The sequence below is a fragment of the Elephas maximus genome, chromosome 10, assembly GCF_024166365.1.
Source record: "Elephas maximus indicus isolate mEleMax1 chromosome 10, mEleMax1 primary haplotype, whole genome shotgun sequence".
Classification (NCBI taxonomy): Eukaryota; Metazoa; Chordata; class Mammalia; order Proboscidea; family Elephantidae; genus Elephas; species Elephas maximus.
In genome coordinates, this window is record NC_064828.1 from 51,902,427 (window position 1) to 51,917,212 (window position 14,786).

Below are 14,786 nucleotides of genomic sequence, written 5' to 3' on the forward strand. Positions count from 1 at the left end.
TACAGTCTTTGGACTATAAATGGCTTCTAGACTTCAGGTTTTGTCCCCTCATGACTTGTAAACACATAGGGAGGTAAGACTCTAAATCTCTAGGACAGCCTCTTGGTACTCAGTCACTCTTTAACTATCAAGGCTTGTCCTTTAACCCCATTTGCTGTGTTCTATATTATGATGTTTTAGCCCTACACCTTTTTTTTTTGTTTGCTTCAGTGTTGCCACATCCATCTTTTGGTTCATTATTTTTATTGAGGAAAAATCTACGCGCAGTAAAATGCACTGATCTTAAGTTTATAATTTGGTGAGTTTTGATAAATGGATATCCCTGTGTAACACCACCCCTGTGAAGATTTAGGACATTTCCATCACACCAGAAAGTTCCCTTGTGCCTTTGTGCCAATGCCTCACTCCTTCACAGACAACCACTGTTCTGATTTCTATCACCATTGATTAGTTTTGCCTGTTCTTGAACTTCATATAAATAGAATCATACAGTATGTACTGTTGTGCCTGGCTTCTTTAGCTCAACATAATGTTTTTGAAATTCATCTATGCCATTGAGTAAGTCAGTAGTTTATTCTTATCCTGGAGTAGTTTCCATTGTGTAAGTATCGCAGAATAAGTTTGTCTTATTCTTCTGTGATGAGCATTTGAGTTGTTTTTGGTTACTGTGAATAAAACTGCTGTAAACATTATATGCAAGTCTCTTTTGTGGACCTATCTTTTCATTTCTCTTGGGTAAATACCTGGGAGAAGATTTGCTGGGTTGCAAACAGGAGTGTATGCTTAACTGTGTAAGAAACTGCCTTAGTTTGCTAGTGCTGCTATAACAAAAATACCACAAGTAGGTGCCTTTAAAGAAGAGAAATTTATTGTTTCACAGTTTTGGAAGCTGGAAGTCCAAATGAGGGCATCAGCTGTAAGGGCAGGTCCTTCCTTGTCATTAGCCCTGGGCGTTTCTTGGTGTTCCTTGGCTTGTAGACAGGTCTTCACATGGTTTCTTTCTCCTGTGTATGTGTCTCTCTGTGTCTGCACTTCCCTTTATAGAACACAGCTCAGATGGATTTAGGTTTGGGACCTACCCTACTCTGATATGGCCTCATTAACATAACAAAAGAAACCTCCCCTTCTAAACAGGATCACATTCACAGGTTCAGGGGTTAGGACTTCAGCGCATCTTTTTGTGGGACATAATTCTATCCATAACACTTCCAAATAGTTTCCCAAAGTGTTTTTACCATCAGGCTCTATGATTTTTGTGCATGCTGTTTCCTCTGCCTGGAATGTCCTTCTGATCCCTTCTGCTTGGTGAACTCTTCATCTTTCAAGTCATAACCCACCATCACCTTCTCCATAAAAGCTTCAGAAGAGTTATTATACCCCTTTAGGCCACCACTTTGCCTCATTCATTCCTCTGCATTTCTTCCTCTCCTCCTAGTCTGTAGAAAGCAGGAATAGTGTCTTGTATACCTTATACACTGAAAGTAAAATGATACTTTAGGGGATGCTACCAGTGTTGTACATTAGACATCATTCATTCATTCCATAGACTTCTACTGAGCATGTACAATGCCAGGCAGAGTGTGTGATAAGTTTATAATTATAGAAAAGTTTATGGTATCTATTATTGTTCACCATCGAGTCAATTCCAACTTATAGGGACCCCACGTGACAGGGTAGAACTTCCGTATAGGTTTTCTTGGCTGTAATCTCTACAGAAGTAGATCACCAGCTTTTTTTTTTTTTTCATGGAGTCCCTGAGTGGGTTTGAACTGCCAACCTTTCAGTTAGTTACTGAGCACTTAACTGTTGTGCCAACTTTTCAGTTGGTTGGTGGATGACTCTGATTGATAAAAGATGTTTTGTTGGGGACCAGGAATGTTATGGCTGCCAAACTGGCAATGTGCCTCTCTTTTTTGTATATAGTGAAACACAGAGAAAACTAGCAAGAAGTCACATGGAGTTGAACTAATGCTACTGTGGCCTCAACAAAGTAAAAAGAAATAAACAAGAGGAATGTCTATGGATTATTCAATACTTGTGGTTATAAAACATCATTATCCCCTAATTCAAATGTAGGAAAGTAGTAGAGCAAAGAAAGGTGTCTTATTACTACAACCTTCCATTTCTGTTATGCTATTTTTTGGGTTGTAAAATATTTTATCTTTAATTCATCAAAGGATTGTGGCTTTTTTCTTTCTCCTGTGGAGCTGACCTAACCGTAGAGCTTCTGCTGATTAGACAGTGGACACTGTGGTTTGTGGAGCGAGATGAGAAATAACATCTCAAATGAGATGTGTGGTGAGCAACCGAAAATAGAAAATGCATTTATTCTAACCTCACCATGCACCCTTTTAAAGAAAGGATTCACAATAAGAAAATATTTTAATAGTTTGTTCAAAATCTATTGAGGAGGCTTCCTCTCCTCCCGCTCAATTCTCAGATAGGAGAGTAGAGCTATCATTACTTAGTAATCAGTAAGGTTGATACTTAATGAGAAAGCAGTTCTGCAAAGTGGATGGATTTTAAAGTTCTCAGCATGAAGCAGTTGAAATATTAAAGGTAACAGCTGCCCATAAACGATTGCCATTAGCTTCAATTTACATATTAAAGAGCAGCAAACTTAGAAGTTTTCTTCATTCTTAACATTTTAACGATCAAGCTATAAGACAATGCAACACTTTAAGTTCGTGACTTTTAAGTTTTATTTTCCCAGAACCACATTAAAGGCAGACGAGTAAACTTGTGTGTCTACCAAAAGCACCATAGGACAATATTTATGCAGCATCTTTCTTAGCTAATGTGCCAGCTTTTCTCAGAATACACAAACAGGTGCTATTTCTATGAATTTCACTGTCTCTAATTTTTTTTTTTTTTTTTTAACAGAGGTTGCTTTAATGGGCCGGTGGAATACAGTGTACATGAGGAGTAGGTAGTCTTTTAATGAACTAGAAGCAAATGATGACTTGGGGCTGAGTTTACCAATACATATTTGTTTTGTGCATTCAATGAGTGCTTGCTATGTTCAAAATGCTACAGAAGAAAAAATTGGTAAGATAGGCAACCTCGCCACTGGCTTCAAGAAATTTTAGGTCTAGGTAATGCTTTGGAACAATTGAGTGGCACATTTATATGTCAACATAAACAAACGCAAATTTCAACAAAGTCCACTGAGTTAAATCCTGAAAATAACTTGAAAGGAATCTTTAAATACTTTATTACGAGTTTAACCAGCTTTAAAAATGAAACCTGATGAGAACTGAAAACCTTTTCCAATTCTCAGAATTTTCTTTTGGTCACTGTTAAGGTATATACTTATTTTTATTAAATTAAAAAAAAACTAATTTTTTTAATGATATATGCTTCAGAAAATATACAGAAAGAGAGAATTAAAATCAGAAGTAATTCCAATGACCAGAGAGAATCACTGTTTATCCTGTCCTTTGTGCATGTTTGTATGTATATGTGTTCATGTGTATGTGTGTGTAGCCACACACACATATATAATTTATTAATTCACAAAATGGGACTACACACTTTTATGACCTGTTTTCTAAACCTTAGCAATATATCGTAAACATATTTCCATCTTGCAAAATAAAAATCTGTATATCATTTTAAATGGCCAAATTAAAACATACACTCATTGTGTAGTTGTTCCATAATGTATATAACTAATTCCTTATTGTTGAAATTTAGATTGTTTTCAATGCTGTGATAAATATTCTTGTGTTTGCGTCACATCCTTCAGATAGATTATAGGTATAGACTTCTTGGGTCAAAGGGTATACCCTTTAAGATTTTTCACATTTTTTGCCAAAATACCCTTCATAAAGCTTGTGCTGTCCTCATATGCATGGAACCTTGACAGCACGGGAAATTGCCATTAAAAAAACTCAAAATATTTATAGTGTATTTGATAACAAATGATTATCTCTCTCTCTTTTTTTTTTTTTATCTTTTATTTCTTTGGTTAGTAAGAAGGTTAAAGTTTAGTATATGTTTTTGGTCATCTGTATTTTCTGTTTAGTGTATTGTCTGTTCATGTCATTTGCTCATTTCTCTATTTGCTATTCATTTTTTCTTATTGATTTGTAAGAGATCAATCCTTTGTCATGCATGCACTCATTAGACAAAGAAGTTACAAAGAAGTAATGAGGTCTCCATCATATTTTGTGTCCTTTTATTTTCACTTAATATTATTTCACATATGCATTTTCAGGAACTGACATAAACCCTAAACTTGTCTTTTAAAATAAAGCTGCACAATATTCCATCTGGGAAAATGCTTTAATATACTTTAATATCTTTCATTAAAAATGATAACATCTGCTCCCTTACTTTAGTTTTACTCAGAAACAATTATTTACAAAATTATTAATAATTTCTCAAGCCAATGACATTGAAGATTTTGCAGCTTTTGTAGAGACAACTTATTTGTAGCTAAATTATTACTTAAATATTAAAACTTTAACTTTCATTCTTTTTGACTTACCAGTTGATAAAATACTTGCTAAATTTATTAAAAAGAGTGCAATGCAATGCTTGAAGAGGTTGGGTATTTCATAGTACTTTTTATTAACAATAACTCACGTTTAATTGCTTGCTGACAAAGCACTTGAAGAAACTGACATTTTATTAAATAGTTTTTATGCTTCTTTGGCTTTGTGGTTTTCCCTCGATTTGGAGGGAGTTGTTACAAAAGAGATCTGACAACAATAGGTTGATACTGAAGCATATAATGACCTCTTGGGATTCTTTTCTGGAGGTCTGTGAGTTAGTATCTGGCGCAATAAATTAACGGTGAACTGTGTGCTGGGAAACACTAGCACACCCTTGAATTCTTTGAAGCTATTTTGAAGAACGTGCCTGCTGTTTACTCGACTTTTTCGAAATACAATTTATGGAATAAGGGATCCTTGAGGATGCTATATGAAGATACTCACTGATATTTTATGAAAGGTTTGAAAGTTTGTGGTTTGATTTTATTTCTTCCTAAGCCTGGAGTTTAAAAGTAATTTAAGAACCAAATAAAAGCCTCTAGAGGGACCTTTTAGCTTGTGGGCTTACCTACAACATTTTGAAAAATCCTATTACTATTAAGCACTGAAGCTTTTCATTAGATTTCAATAGCACTTTTTCTCTTTCTATCTGACATTTTGTAAGTAACAGGCCTGTACTATTGGAACGTAACACTTGGCTGTGGCTTGATATTAATTGTCTTTCTTAGCTCAGCCAAAACAGCATTTAAAACAATGCTTCAAAGAATATTAACATGAAGAGCGGCCTTTTCAGTCATGCAGAGAAATGATTTTGAAGTGACATTAACTTTCAGATAAAATTCTGTTGGGGAACCTTATAATGGTTCATTTTTTTTTTTTTCTTCTTCAGAAAATGACTTCCCAGCTATAATTTTTGACATTCTTTAGGTGCACTCATGCTTTTAGATGGCTCCATATAAGTCAAAATAACTTGGTATTTTAGAACCTTATAGTTTAATATTAATAGTTTTAAATAATCCTTTTCCTGAAAACTGTATTGGACATTTCTATTACTTTTATCATTATATGCCTTGGAGCTGTCTCTTAAAGAGACTTTTACATGTTACAACTTTTCTAATTCTTTTTTATGTCTTGTGCCTTTGAATTTCATATTTGATTAAACTTTTAATTCAATTCAAATTAAAGTTGTATTTAAAATTTTTTTTTTTCATCTTGAGAGTTTTGTTGTTTGTAGTTAATTTTTTAAAAGTAATTTTGAGTTGTCAGGTTTTACGAGCCAAGTAGATTTGGAAATCATTTTCTCTGCTTCATTCCCCACCTTTTGCATGTAGGACTGCAGGAAGTCAAAACATCAAGGAATGTTTGTCATTTCTTTAGGAGTCTCATATGGCTCATTGGTGGTGGTGCACGCATTTAATGTTACTTTCTTACTCATACAAGCTTACTAATATTTCATTTGTTTGACTTAGAACAATAATTTTTTTTTTTTATATGATTGTGTGGGTTGTCTGGATGGTCCTTCTGCTTCTTGTGGTGTGGGCTGGGGTTTCTCCCGGGTGTTTGTTCATTTGGTTCATGGGCTAGCCTGCAATGTCCAAGAAAGCCTCTTTTGCAGGTCTGGGCCTTGGTGCTGACTGTCAGTCAGGGTGACTCTGTCATTCTCCACGTGGCCCCTCTGTTCAGGTAGTGTCTCTTATGGGCCAGGCTTTGAGTTGGCACAGTATCACTACCACCACATTCTGTTGTTCAAAGCAGGTCATGCAGTTTCAAGATGAGGAAACTGAACTCCATCTCTCGGTCAGAGGAAGCTGTAAGTGCACACAGGGATGGGCGGAATTGCTGGTGTAGGTATTTGCAGAAAAATGATCATAGGTACTTGGCCATGATCTTTTTTCCCACTAACAAAAACCTCAAATTTCTGCTATTTACTAAACTATATTGTCTCTTTTGAAATACCTATTAAATTTGGCGTTGAACACAGGGACCTAAACAAAGCTCACTAAAAACCCCCAAAACCAGACCAGTTGGGGTTGGTTGGATTTTGACTCATGGTGATCCTACATATTACAGAATAGAACTAGAATTTTCAAGGTTGTGAACTTTCAGAAGTATATTGTCAGGTCTTTCTTCTAAGGTGCCTCTGGGTGGATTTAAACTGCCAACCTTTCAGTTAGTAGTAGAGTGCTTATTCATTTGTGCTACCCAGGGATTCCTACAAAACCCACTAGACCCTGGTAAAAGCCATCACCTTAAATTATGTGATAATATTTTGTGCTGGGTTCAGTTCATGAAGGAGCCCTGGTTGTGCGGTGGTTAAGTGCTCGGCTACTAACCCAAAGGTTGGTGGTTTGTACCCAGCAGCCACTCAGTGGGAGAAAATTGTGCAATCTGCTTCTGTAAAGATTTATAACTTTAGAAACTCTATTGGACAGTTCTGCTCTGCCCTATAGGGTCTCTATGAGTTGGAATTGACTCGAAGGCAATGGGTTTGTTTGTTTGGTTCACTTTCAGGAACCGTAAATCTCTTCCTCTACTTCTCCTTTGTTTATATCTTCATTTTCCTTACTATTATTATTATTAGTTTATCTATTGAGACAGTCCTTAAGCAAAAGTAGCAAGTCTTTTTGTTCTGGTAAGAATCACTCAGTTACAAAGGCAATATTTGTGGATAAATGGGCAAATTTTCACAGGTGCCATGGAGCCTTCTGAGAAGAGTCTTTTTGGTAACAGCTTTTGTTGTTATTGTTAGCTGCTGTAGAGTAAGTTCCTACTCAGGGAGACCCTGCATACAAAATAGTGAAATGTCGCATGGTCCTGTACCATCTTCTTGATGGTTGGCATGTTTGAGTCCATTGTTGTAGCCATTGTGTTGTGCCTTCCAATCTAGGGGGCTCACCTTCTAACACTATATTGGGCAATATTCTGTTGTGATCCATAGGTTTTCATTGGCTAATTTTTGAAAGTAGATTGCCAGGCCTATCTTCTTAGTCTGGAAGCTCTGCTGAAACCTGCTGGTATTTGAAATACTGGTAACAGAGCTTCCAGCATCATGGCGACATATAAGCCAGCACAGTACAACAAACTGAGAGACGGGTGTTGGGTAACAGCTTAATTGAGGTATAATTTACATACCATAAAAACCACCTATTTAAACGGTATAGTTCCATAGTTTTTAGTAAGCTCATAGAATTGTGCAACCACTACCATGATTATTTTCTAAAATTTTTATCATGAAAAAATAAACTCCATACCGGTTAGCAGTCACACCCTTCCTCCCATTTCCCTCCAACCCTCCCAATCCTAGGGAACCACTAATCTACTTTCTGCCTCTATGGGTTTGCCTATTCTGCATACTTCATATAAATAGCACTATATGATATGTGCTCTTTTCTAACTGGGTACTCTCACTTAACATAATGTTTTCTAGGTTTATACATGTTATAGCATGTATCAGTATTTCATTTCTTTTTATTACAGAATAATTTTTTTTTGAGTTAATACTCATATGGATATGTCACATTTTATTTATCCATTCACCAATTGACAGACATTTGTTTCCACATTTTTGACCATAATGAATAACGATCCTATACTCTCAGACATACGAATGATCATGATGGTGGCGCAAGACCAGGCAGTGTTTTGTTCTGTTATACATAAGGTCAGCGAGAGCCGGATCCCACTCGATGGCGACTAACATCAAGAACAAAAGCTGTTACCAAAAAGGGCTTAAGAACAAACAATTTTTTTTGTGTGTGTGCTGTTAAAATGCACAAGTTAAAAATGTCTATATCAAAATTATATCTTTAATGTGAATGTTTAAAAAATATATTTCATCTATATTGTTCCTTATGTCATCTTTTGATTAATTTTGAAAATAGAAAGTGAAACGTTCCAAAATAAAATCAGAACCCAAAACCAAACCAGTTGCTGTTGAGTTGATTCCGACTCATAGAGACCCTATGTGACAAAGTAGAACTGTCCCATAGGGTTTACAAGGCTGTAAATATTACGGTAATAGACTACCACATCTTTCTGCTGCAGAGAGGCTGGTGGGTTCCAACCGCCGAACTTTTGGTTGTCAGCCGAGTGTTTATCCACTGTGTAACCAGTGCTCCTTAGTTAAATCTTAGTTATGTAAGTATTATTCTACAGGATGATATGGTCCAGGTGTATAGCTTTCTAGTGGACTGGCTTAATTCAGGGTAAAAACAACCTAAAGAAAAATGGCATGTCAGAGGAATTTACTAAGCCTATTAGATAAGTGTTTCACGCTGGGTTCTTCAGATCCTAGGGTAGGGGAAGGGGTCTGCAAATGTTTGACTTCAATTTGGTTTAAATAATTAAAAAAAAATGTTTGTAGCTGTTAAAAATACAACCGTTATAAAAATATTTTCCTGCCATGTTTGTTTTAGTGAAGAGAATTCCCAGAGCACAGGATGAAATTTTATAAAACTGGTACCATTTGAGATTAATTTCCTTCATGATTTAGGATTGTCTTAATATTGTGCAACCAAAACAAAGCATGAAGCAAATTAGATGATGAGGCTGCTGTAATTACAATCTACAGTTGTACCAACCAATTAAAGTTTTTATGGAGTTTATCTGGATAACATCATTTGCTATAAATTTGAATTAAACCAAATTTATACTATTTTTTTTTATGCTAATGAAATACCAGTTTATATGTTAGAGTTGAGGGCAGAATTTTATTTGACAAGGGTTTTCTTGCTAAAAAAAAATTGAAATCCACTTACTTAGATTTTCCTTCTAGGATATCAGTTGTCTCCACTGGGCTTTCCACAAGAATTGTTGGGCAGATAATTCCCCATTGAGATGGATAGCTAGTGTCTGACAGGAAGGCATTCTCTGCTGTTGACTGAAAGAAGATCAATATGTTCTAGATGCCAGGAGCGTAGACGACAAAAATGTTGACTGGAGCCTAATTTGTATTCGAGGGTTATTTGAGAGCCACCCAATGTTTCCTACACTTGAGCACAGGAAGCAGGGCAAGACTTTTCTTGGACATTAACTCTGGAGCTATTCGAGTGAGAGACAGGGCCCTGGTTGAAGGCTGAGAGTTTTGTACCTTAAAGGTAGAAGGATGGCCTTGCCAAGATAATTGGCATAAATGGTTAAAAATCCACATTTTATCACTGTAAAATCTTAACATTGATCAACAAGTATAATTTTTTGGTGGGATTATATCTTGATGATCTTTCCATCAAAAGTATTTCTGTGTGTACCAGCAGTATTAGCATTACCTGGGAACTTGTTAAATGCAAATTAGACTTTATTCCAGACCTTTTGAACCTGAATTTGCATTTTCCAAAGATTCCCAGATGTTAGTAGCAAAAGGAATTCCCAGATAAATTTATTGAAATGGTTGATTGAATAGAAATTTATTATTATTATCCATCCAATGACTTGATTCCCAATTTTAGTTTTATTATCAATATTTAAATACTTTCCTGCCAAAACATGCCTAATAGTATGAGCTGCTTTTATGACAGTATCACTACTCCAAAGCAAATATTGTTACAATTAGAAGAGATCACCTTCAGTTTTCCAGGCTGCCATGAATCTCATCCAGTGTTGTAAGTGTTACTAAATCTGTTTCTATTAATTTACTTTTTATTTTTCTTATTTTATTTTTTTGTTTGAGAACTAATTATTAATTTGCTTTCAATTTTCCTGGTTTTTAAATCTTTGTCTTTTAAGTAGGTGTTAATTTTCTGGAAGGGGAATTCTAGAAAACTTAATTGTGCTCATGTGGAAGCTGTACATAGACCAAGAGGCAGTCGTTTGAACAGAACGAGAGGATGCTGAGTGGCTTAAAATCAGGATAGGTGTGTGTCAGGGTTGTATCCTTTTACCATACTTATTCAATCTGTACGCTGAGCAAATAATCTGAGAAGCTGGACTATATGAAGACGAATGGGGCATCAGGATTGGAAGAAGATTCATTAACAACCTGCATTATGCAGATGATACAACCTTACTTGCTGCAAGTGAAGAGGACTTGAAGCAGTTACTGATGAAGATCAAAGACCACAGCCTTCAGTATGGATTACACCTCAACATAAAGAAAACAAAAATCCTCACAACTGGACCAATAAGCAACATCATGATAAATGGAGAAAATATTGAAGTTGTCAAGGATTTCATTTTACTTGGATCCACATGAACGCTCATGGAAGCAGCAGTCAAGAAATCAAATGATATATTACACTGGCAAATCTGCCACAAAAGACCTCCCTAAAGTGTTAAGAAGCAAAGATGTCACCTGGAGGACTAAGGTGTAAGTGAGCCAAGCCATGGTATTTTAAATTTCCTCATATGCATGTTAAAGCTGGACAATGAATAAAGAAGGAGGAAGAAGAATTGATGCCTTTGAATTATGGCGTTGGCAAAGAATCTTGAGTATACCATAGCCTGCCAGAAGAAGGAATGAATCTGTCTTGGAAGAAGTACAGCCAGAATGCTCCGTAGAAGAGAGGATGGCGAGACTTCATCTTGTGTACTTTGGACATGTTATTAGGAGGGACCAGTACCTGGAGAAGAACATCATGTTTGGTAAAGTAGAAGGTCAGCGAAAAAGAGGAAGACCCTCAATGAGATGGACTGACCCAGTGCCTGCAACAATGGGCTCACACATAACAGTGATTCTGAGGATAGCACGGGAGTGGGCAGTGTTTTATTCGCTATGAATTGAAACTGACTCAACAGCACCTAAAAACAACAACAATTTTCATAAGACCTTGTGGATATTCACAGGTTTTAGAAAGATCTCCTTTTCAGCATGGAAAGGGATTAGAGATATAAACTGTCTTTTCAAAAAAAGCAAAAAATTCTAGAAAAGTTGACCCTTATACTTTTGACAGTATACTAAATCTCCTACAAAAGCTTCCTTACCTACAAGCCATGATGACAAAGTTGAAGGAGGTGACAGTTTTCGAAAAGCATGCATCTTAAAAAATTTCCAACACATTTTTCATCTATAAATTATAATGTACAAAATGGAGTTTTGAAAATTTTAGGTAAGGTTTTAAAGCTTCTTTATTCCAGCTGGTTTTGGAGGATGGCATTTCCAAGATCTTTGTTTTTCTGCTAGAACAAACTCTATTACAGAATTTGGTTATTGGCAGTTTCAGAATTTCAGTACAGCTTAGCGTGTACCTTGCTGTAAATTTCATGTGATATTGGAATGTCAGCAATCTTTATTGTTTTTGGCTATTGGACTAACTTTTATGACACATCTTTTATGGTCTTCAGGTTGCCAGTAATTTTGAATGATAAAGCGAAAAGTTTTCAAAATACTTTTAACATGCATTGCCTTATTTAGTTTTCACTGTAACTCTTCATGGTAGCTTTTATTATCCTCATTATAGAAATAAGGGATATGATGAGAAGGATTAGTTATACTGATCACAGAGGGTAAGTGGTAGAAAGTAAAGGCTTGAATCCAGGTTACCTGACTTCTAATTCAATGCTTTCTTCACCACATAATTTTTTTCCCTTTCTGTTAATTTTGTTTATCTCGGAATTTGCTTAAAGACCATGTTATCCAGTAAATAGGGAGGAATTGTATATAATTAAAAGATACTGATCTTTTAATATGAACTGTATCTGGTTCTGTTCTAACTCTAACCAAGAAGTAAGCTTTACTAATTTTAATATTTTCACTTCTCAATTCAATTATAATCTGCCCTTCAATTTAATAATTCTACTCAACGGCAGTGGGTGGGTTTTAGTATCTTAAAATAAAGCAGAATATGCAACTCTCTTTAATGATTTTTTTTTTTAAATGGATTTCTACCTGAAGAAGAATGAGGTAACACTTATTTCAGATTTATTACCATTTTATACAAGGGAATTTCGGGAATATAGATAATAAATAGTGGCTATTTGTAGCACTTGAAAGTCTTTATCAATAAGTTATGTCAAGCCATCTAATGCTTTTTCCTCAGAGTTATTATTCACCAACACGTTACGGATTCGTATTGTTATATTGCATCTAAAATGTGGGTGAGATTCTTATGTTCAGAAAAATCTTCTTTTGTTTCTTTTTTCAGTTTATTACGAAGGTAAACTTAGTTTGGTTATTAAGTCCACATTGGCTTGAGCTTTGAAATTTGTATTTATCATAAAATAATTGTCTCTGTGGTTTCACAACTGCCCCCTTTATTTTCTGGTATTTTTCATTTCATTTATTTATTACAAACTTAATTATGTACTGGTTAGTATCTTAGTCTATTTATCATAGTTTGATTTTGGTTCTTCTGTGATATTTGTGGAGCCCTGGTGGCACAGTGGTTAAAAGTTCAGCTGCTAACTGAAAGGCCAAATCTATAACCCACACCTTGAAAACTTTATGGGGCAGTCCTACTTTGTCTTATAGGGTCGCTATGAGTTGGAATTGACACGAAGCCCATGGGTTTGGGTTTGGGAAGGAACTGCCAAAAATTCAAGACGGACTCAGAAGAGGGCATGGAACAAGGGATATCACTGCTGATGTCAGATTCATCACGGCTGAAAGCAGAGAGTACCAAAAAGATGTTTGCCTGTGTTTTATTGACTATGCAAAGGCATTCGACAATGTGGAGGATCATAACAAATTATGGATTACATTACAAAGAATGGGAATTCCAGAACACCTAATTGTGCTCACACAGAGCCTGTACATAGACCAAGAGGCAGTCACTCAAATAGAACAAGGGGATACTGCGTGGTTTAAAATCAAGAAAGGTTTGCCTCAGGGTTGTATCCGTTCACCATACTTATTCACTTCGTATGCTGAGCATATAATCTGAGAAACTGGACTATATGAAGACTCATTACAACCTGCAATATTCAGGTTGCTTGCTGAAAGTGAAGGGGACTTGAAGCACTTACTGATGAAGATCAAAGACCATAGCCTTCAGTATGGGTTACACCTCAACATAAAGAAAACAAAAATCCTCACACCAGGACCAATAAACAGCATCATGATAAATGGAAAAAAGATTGAAGTTGTCAAGAATTTCATTTTATTTGGATCCACAATCAATGCCCATGGAAGTAGCAGTCAGGAAATCAAACAACATATTGCATTGGGCAAATCTGTTGCAGAAGACCTCTTTAAAAGTGTTAAAAAACAAAAATGCCACTTTAAGGACTAAGGTGTGCCTGACCCAAGCCATGGTGTTTTCAGTTGCCTGATTAGCATGTGAAAGCTGGACAGTGAATAAGGAAGACCGGAGAAAAATTGATGCCTTTGAATTGTGGTGTTGGGGAAGAATATTGAATATACCATGGACTGCCAGAAGAATGAAGAAATCTGACTTGGAAGTAGTACAGCCAGAATTCTCTTTAGATGCTAGGATGATGAGATTTCATCTCACATACTTTGTGTATGTTATCAGGAGGGGACCAGTCCCTAGAGAAGGACATCATGCTTGGTAAAGTAGAGGGTCAGCGAAAAAGAGGAAGGCCCTCAATGAGATAGATTGACTGACGCAGTGGCTGCAACAATGGGCTCAAGCATAAAAATGATTGTGAGGATGGTGCAGGACCGAGCAATGTTTCATTCTGTTGTAGGCAAGGTCACTATGAGTCGGAACCGACTTGACAGCACCTAACAACAACCACCACGACCACAACAACAACTTCTTAAGGGTCTAATACCTTTTTTTTTGTCTCTCTTTAGATGTTAAGTTTTATAGTTTTGATTAGTTCCAAAATAAGTGAACTCTAAATTTGTGATGTGATGTTTTTAGCTTAGACTTAGTATTTTATCTTCATTTACCCTCAGGACATGTCTCCACGTAAATGTTCTTCTCTCAACCAAGGTTTTGTAGGTTGAAAATAGAGTTCTTCTTCATCACCAAATAGGCACCCTTTCTAACTACTCAGGGTCATCATCTTTTCAGGGCCTTAGAGTTTCTACTTGGTGTGGTCATATACTCCTTTCCCCCTTTGCATCCTGCATTTAATTAGTTACCAAGTCTTGGCAATTCTCTAAAATGTCTCTTGAATTTTGACCAGGTGAAGAATATTGTCACTTTATGTACATATACAAAAAAACCAAACCCATTGCTATCGAGTCGATTCTGACTCACAGCAGCCCTGTAGGGTAGAGTAGAACTGCCTCATAGGGTTTCCAAAGCTTTACTCTTATGGAAGCAAACTGCCACATCTTTCTCCCTTGGAGTGGGTGGCAGGTTCAAACTGCCTACCTTTTGGTTAGCAGCCGAGTGCTCAACCATGGAGCCACCAGGCCTCCTTTATTTATATATTGTATTCTCT